The following is an 8,109-nucleotide window of genomic DNA, read 5'->3' as shown; positions in this document are numbered from 1 at the left end:
AACCAAGGTCCTATGTGGTAATCTTTTGCAAGGTTTTCTTGTGAATGAAGCAAGTATTTAGCATAGATAGCTAAGCATGGCAATCAAGAGATGTTACGTTAAGAATCGGGTAGCAAGTTAATCGTTAAGCAAGGGAAAGAATATAGAGCCTCGACATAACTTGTTGAGAACTAGATAGTTAAGTATGAATTTATTTATGCTAAGATGTGAACGATTAGATATCTATTCACATAGAAAGTTAAGCAAGCATATAGTTTATCTCTAGAAGGATCGATTAAGGATCCGAGGTAAAAGTGATAGCATGTATAGATTTAAATTTTCATGCATGCACAAGACCAAGACTTTTTAAGATGAAAGTACCATGTCTCTTGTTATCCACACTAGGTTGGATACAAGGGGTTCTCCTAGGGGAACGGTTAAGCCGCAAGGGAGTCGCATGTCACTAAGTAATCAAAGTGAAGGTGTTGTGTCTTTTGTATTCCTTCCAAGGTTGGATATAAAAGGTTCACCAAGGGGAACGGGGTAAGCCGTAAGGGACCCGCACATCACTAAGGGAGTCTGGTGCACCTTAGCTAGGTATTTCACCGGTAGTAAGGGATTAACTTCCGGGGTTACTCCACTCGGGATTAATCCGTAAAATGAACTCAGATAATGATTGTTTGTTCAACGCTAACCTAATGAATGAATCTGACTATGCATATTGATTAGACATTTTTATGTTATGTCATAGAGCCTTGACGTAGATCGTCAAGAACTAGTAAGATAACAGGGAGAGAAAGTCTAGTTGTGATATGTTGTTAGACACAACGTAATCATGCAATAGAGCAAGTAGAGAAGGTTATGCCGATGACGAACTTAGGTTTCCCTTAATTGTCCGGTTTAGAATCGTGTCATGATTATAGTATGAGAAGGCCTCGATGCGTAAAGCGTATCCTGGCATTGCGGTCTTAGTTTCCCCTTTAACCGCCATGACACGTATAGTAATAGTAAAGCCTATAACAAGGTAAGAAGTACCTATGACGGGTCTAGTATGCACGACCGTCTAGGAAAGTATGACCACACACATATAATCAACCGTCAGGTTGTATTGTAGACACGTGGTGGCCGTAGGTTTCCCCGAGGTTACCTATAGCCTAGGATTAGGTAGGACTCACTGAGACATTATGTCTCATCCCAATCCTTATTTGTTTAAGATAAACAGGTTGGTTTAGCAAGCTAGTAGCCGAATGGATGTTTCAGCAAGTGTTCGTTCGTACCCGCTGCAGGATGATATGGATATGCAAGGATGCAATTGCTATGTTTAAGAAAAGTTGAGTTGTATTATTGTTGTACGAACGCACGTTGTTGTATAAGATATTCATTCGAAGTTTTGTTGTTGTAAATTTTTAATGTATCCAATACTAAACTAACGTACATGCTAAGCTTTCTAGATACGTTTAGTGTGGGTGTTATAGCACCCGATTTAGTTCTTTGCTCAAGGATTTAAAAAAACTAGCAAGCATTTTCTGGGTGAACAAAATTAAATCGGCATGCACTAATTCTAAATATAAAAGTTCATATTTTTCCATATTAATGGATGAAAATTTCCAAAATCTTTGTAAATAAAACTTTGAATAAAAAGTGTTGACTTTATCTATCCCTAATCAGTATTTATTTTATCTATTTTTACGATCAAATGGAAATTCAACATCATTGTGCCATTCTTCATAATAAAATAACTATCATGAAGATGAATTTTACTAACACCAGTTCTTAGCATACATTTAGATTTCTGTTTAGAGGAGCATGCATTTAGATATCGATAAAGTTAACCTCCATTGTTGACCATGATAATTTTTTATGTGTTTGAAATAATTCTTTTTCAGCACTTGAGTAATATAATTAAAAAACTAGATTTGTTTACCATAAAAGAAATAAAAGAGCGACATTCACCTACACCAAAAGAATTTCAGATTTCTTGAGGCCTTAAATGAGTAGTTATAAGCCTTTGATTAAACTTAAATGGATGGTTGTGATTTGGTGTCAATATAAAGTTTGACACCTGGTGTCAACGGATCCTATCTCATATATATATATATATATATATATATATATATATATATATATATATATATATATATATATATATATATGAGTTAGGATCCGTTGACACCAGGTGTCAACGAATTCGTTGACACCAAATCTCAACCGTCTATCTCATTTAATCAAAAGGCTCATATTATTTCACATCTCTATTTGATGAGTATCTTTTACATCAATCACATGCTATTATTTTTTTTTCCAATTATTTATGTTACAATCATACGGTTCCAGAGACAATTTATTGCGAATTAATGTTCCAATTAATTTGGTGTAATTTCCTCCAATTCCACCAAAGTAATTTGCTGTAATTTCTTCCGCTGCCACACATCCTCTTGGTTTATTACTCATACAGTTTCAGGGATATTTATTCCAAATTGATGAAAACAATTGTAAATGGAGAGGAAGGTATTGAATCCAAGATTGACAATTGAGTTTTTGAAATTTTATTCCAATTTCATAACTATCCCTAAGTAATAGAATTCCCAAATTCATTACCTAAAATATATTGAGAAGGAGAAGAAGATATAATTTTTATTTGGAACATTGATCGATGGTAGAGAGGGGAAATCTGACCGACAACAATAAGAAAGAGGAGAGAGATAACAAAGAACACTTAAGCTAAAAATGGGGTGATGCAAAAATTTGGTAAGAAAAGATCCAAAGAAGTAATGATCATGTAAGATTTTAAGTAAATAAATATGAGCCTTTTGATTAAATGAAATAGACAGTTGAGATTTGGTGTCAACGAATCCATTGACACCTGGTGTCAACAGATCCTAACTCTATATATATACCCCTCGATCCACGCCTCAAAAGGGGTGTCATCTAAAATCAATGGATTCATGATAAAACCCTCCATAATGCGTTTTTTATTTTTTTAAGGGGTCAAAAGGGGTGGGGGGATCAAATGGTATAGTTCTTTTGTTGGTAAATTGGAGGATTAGAAACATGACTATTGCTTTTCAACTAGCTGTTTTTGCATTAATTGTTACTTCATCCATTTTATTGATTGGTGTACCTGTTGTATTTGCTTCTCCTGATGGTTGGTCAAGTAATAAAAATGTTGTATTTTCCGGTACATCATTATGGATTGGTGTATATATATATATATATATATATATATATATATATATATATATAGACACACACACACACACAAACATACACACACTAAGGTTTAGACGGGCACTTCGTGTCTCTATGTCCCTTTTCTTATTAAGTTAATGCGGATAAATTTTGAAAGGTAGTTTTTATAAAAAATTTGTTTAAAATTAATTTGATTTTGATTAAAATTATAGGAATACACAAGACTAGAGAAAACAATTGATACGAACCAAAGCATTGTGGATTCAATTCATATATGATACAATTCAAGGATTCATGAATCTAATCAGATTTACATGAGCAACACATGCCAAGGTCAGAGAGAAAAAATGATACAATTCAAACTATTTTGAATTGAATCAAAGGTTTAGAAAAATTGTTTTGCCACACAAAAAAGGAAGTTTTCCCACTGTTTGCCTATGATTTTGGCAAACGGGGGCTAGTTCTGATTATTACAAGCAAGACCGAACTAGAAATCTCAAGACCATTGTGCAAAGATTTTTGTATCGAATAAGAGTTTCGCAAAAGGCCACAAAGTGCACTCAGGTTGCTTAGAGAGCAGGTCGGGTTTGATATAAAAATGCACTGTCTCTCGACAGGTTTGAGAATGAGATAAAAAGCTTAAAATAAAGCTAGATAAAATATAAAAGTAAGTTTACGCTTGTAAACTCAAGGAAAAAAATTAAAATGCAGTGCATTAAAATAAAATGGGTGGTCTACAAATCAGTTTACATACATTCTGTATAACTCATTTCGCTAGACGCTGGTAGTTTGAGTATTGTATAATTTTGTATATGATTTACGACCCTCTTTATGCCTTGGAAACCACTATTTATACTAAAAACATAGATGGTGAACCACTAAGCTCATGATCAGCACTTCCTCCATCTTGGACAATCACTTGTCCCACATTTTCCACTAAAAGGAAACCGCTTCTTTGCTTGAAATCGTGTTTCCCGCCTTTTTGCTTATCTTTGACGCGAAACTGCTCTTTCAGCCTTACATTGTCGAATCGCCAATTATGCGCCTTAGGCTTGCCTTGTCGAAGCTTCTTTAACTTATATACGATAGCTCTTCAATTCCTGCAAAGTTAAAGGTCGAACAAAATGTCGACCATATTAAATGAGTATGTGAAATTTACAGGCTAACACCCACACAACAAGAAACATAACACACAAGACACGTATGACACAATGAAACAAAGATTGTTAGGTGCTTTAATATATTCTAATCATTGACTAATATGATCAACAAAAAACATCGTCAAAAGAAACATAAAACTAGTGTAATAAACATCATCAAAACACAAACCTAACACTAGATGCAACTTTAATTTATATTCATTTTGCCGAAATTCTGTTGTAAATTGGAGTATTGTATTTAACGCTTATATTAAATATCTTACTTACTAAAGCTTGTCAGGTCAAGCTAACCCTAACCCTAACCCTAAAGCTAGCATTTTCCCACTCATTCTAAAGCATTTATGTCGACGCTTGACCTCCTCACCTTTAATACACGCCATAAAGTCATTTCATTACAGGTTGTAGTAACTGCCATTTATAACACGATAGCATATTAATTTAATTTTTGAAATAGAATAACACACGATTGTTGTATTAATTGTCATCCCAAATTAGATCCATGAATTACGTACAAAATTGTATAATGGAAATAAAATAAGACACAATCAATTGTATATTGATTAGCATTAAAACCACACGGTAAAAAAAATTTAAAAACAAAAGAGGCCACACGGTTGCATTGTATAATGGAAATAAAATAAGACACAATCAATTGTATATTGATTAGCATTAAAACCACACGGCTGAAAAAAAATTTAAAAACAAAAGAGGTCACACGGTTGCATTGTATAATGGAAATAAAATAAGACACAATCAATTGTATATTGATTGCCATTAAAACCACACGGTTGAATTTTTTTTTTTTAAAACAAAAGAGGCCACACGGTTGCATATTAAAAAAAGCAGCACTTTTTGCATATTAAAAGAAAACCACACGGTTTACATAATGGAAATAAAATAACACCCAAACAATTGTACAATAACTAGCATTAAAACCACACATTTGAAAATTTCTTTTAAAAAAAAGGGTCACACGGTTGCATATTATAAAAAAAAACAGCACCGTTTGCAAGTTAAAAAAAAACACACGGTTTGCATATTAAAATCAGTCTCCTTTCTCCTTCCATTATTCTATCGTTGATTCAAATGGAGGGCCGTGATATTGAAACTCTGCTATCCTATCACTGCTTTAGAGGTAATACGGTTATTTTTTCTCACAATTACGACGTGTTTTAATATCGTTTCCTATTTTTTAAATCTTTATGATGTTGCAGGTCCTTTGCTCAAAAATCCAGCTTCATCCTTTGAAAGTGTTGTCAGCAAGTATTGTGTGAAGTTTAGGACATACATAGTCGAGTATGATGTTGAAGAGGTGAAGATGATTTTGTCTGACATGTTTCAATTTTTTTTTTGTTATTTGTAATGGTTCTAATCGTGTTTTTTGTTGCATCAGGGGGCTGTTATGCTACCGAGCATGTTCATGAACGACTTTGGCGACAAGTTCAACGATTTGAGACTTTGATTGATGCAAAAAACCATCAGTTCGTGTTGGTTGATAGAATTGATGGGCGTATATTTGCCTTCGTCTATCTTCTCTCATGGTCAATTGTACGTGGCTTTGTCAAGGGTTACTTCAAGATAAGGTTTGAAGATATTAATATCTGATGATGATGGTGAAGACATTGATGTAACTTCTAATGTAGTTTATCACGAAGTTTTTCGCAATGTATCCTAAAGTGTGTACTTGGAAGGATTGACCGAAATTAAACTTCTTCATTGTTAATTATTTATGCCTGACAATTTTCACTAGGTTGTTTACTTTCTATTATTTAACAGAATTAAAGTTCTTCTATTCCTATGATTCATGGCTTGGAATGTATCATAAATTTTGTACTCTCTATGTTTTACGATGTATTGTTATAATTATTATGACTTATTCTACTATGGTATAATATTGGCTTAGGTAACATTATGAGTTTCTACATGAAAATAAGATCAATGCGTCAGCACGGGTCATGGTTCTAGTTCTAGATAAATTTAGTTTGGCAGTTATACTATATGTTTTCTTTAATTTCTTTACTACGTCTAATTCTTATTTAACTTCACCTTGAATCTTTTTTTCTAAACTGAAGTTAAATGTTTTGATAAAGAATTTTGGTGTTCAACCTTTAGTTAACAAGTTAACATAGTGGTAATGGTTAAATAACGAAAAAGATTTTAGAACCTAGAAACATAATTCACCCCTTATTTTCCACCCATTTGCATCGTAGCTCCCACCGCCTTTTCTGATCATGTACATATCATTTATATTCATGTAAGTAACTTTTTCTTCATTTTAACTAGTATATGATATTGAATTTTATTCTTTTCTTAAAACAATTTTTCTGAAGGTTTTAAAAAAAAAAAGGAAAGCAAGTATTTTAAAATTCGGTTAATATATATTTTTAAAAATTATAACGTTATAAAAAAAAATTTGGCTAATAAAACTGTGATTGCTAATAAACTTATATTTTTAAGAACACTACAATACCCTAGAGTTTTGTTGTATATAGTATCGAATATTGAACTATTTATGTCATGTCTATTTTTTATATTTATTTATTTTGAACTAAATTTAAATTTTGCATTTATTTGGCCGATAAGATACTGTTAACCAACATCAAAATTCAAATCATATGTAGTATGAATATGTAACTTTGAACGTCCTTTTTTTTTCTCTAGATTTACCCTATCTTATTTGGGGTATTTACCCCCTCATGATATCAACCAATCAAAATGCAATATACATTGACAACATTAAATGTCAATTAATGAGTCAATTTTTTCTAAAAAAATAAAAAATAAATCAATTTTAATCATAAGATAACTTTTAATACTTTTAATTTTTATTTAATTATAGACAAGATTACATTAGAGGTCCTTTATCTGTCCTCGTGAGCTTAGCTCAGTTGGTTAGACAATGCATAAAAATATGCAAGGTCCGGGGTTCAAACCCCAGTCACTACCAAAAAAGAGGTCATTTATCTTATTTATTTGTAACACTTTGATCCTTTATCTTTATTTTTGTCCGTTTAGGTCTTTTATTTCACATAAAAGCACATATACATCTTTTTTCTCATTTTTTTATTAAAAAAATACATTATTTTATTTTTTAAAATATATTTTTATTAAAAATGAAAAAAATCCAGAAAATGATGAAGATGTTCATCATCTTCATCTTCTTCCTTTGAATCTTCATCATCTTCATTGAATCAAAAAAAATCTACACAAATATATCTCCAAATATCATGAATTAATGTTATGTTCACCTTAAATCTTCTTTTAAACTCAAAAATCAAAACCCTACAGAGAAATTGCTAGCATTCGTTGTGAGGTAGTTAGTTATAACAATTGAGTAAGTCATCTCCAAATATCATGAATTGATTTTTCTTGGTTGTGAGGTAGTTAATTATAACAATTGAGTAAGTCATCCGTTGTAATTTGAGAACTGCTAGCAGGTGTTGCCGCGGTGATGTTGTGGGAGTTTGCTAGCATTTTTTTCGGTTGCTGCTGAAATGGTTATGTCATGAGGCTTTTGTTCTTTTATTTGGACTTAAAGGCTTTGGCTGATAGTGAGGTAGGTCTATGCGTGTTAGCAGATTTTATTAGCTTGGTTGCTTAAATAAAAAAATATGTCACGATACCTGGCGCGGTTCTAGAAACAACAACAATTCTCACTATAAATGGAAACTGCGACAGTTTGGAACGACAAAATTGAACAATCAAAATGGGAAGAAGTGAAAAAGAAACAAGAATTGATCAATAAGGAAGAATAAAGAAGAAGAAATTTGAATGAAGGAGA

Source organism: Medicago sativa, chromosome 3 (genome assembly GCF_051527215.1).
Source record: "Medicago sativa cultivar Bolivia chromosome 3, Bolivia_mono, whole genome shotgun sequence".
NCBI lineage: Eukaryota > Viridiplantae > Streptophyta > Magnoliopsida > Fabales > Fabaceae > Medicago > Medicago sativa.
This window is presented reverse-complemented; position numbering follows the sequence as displayed.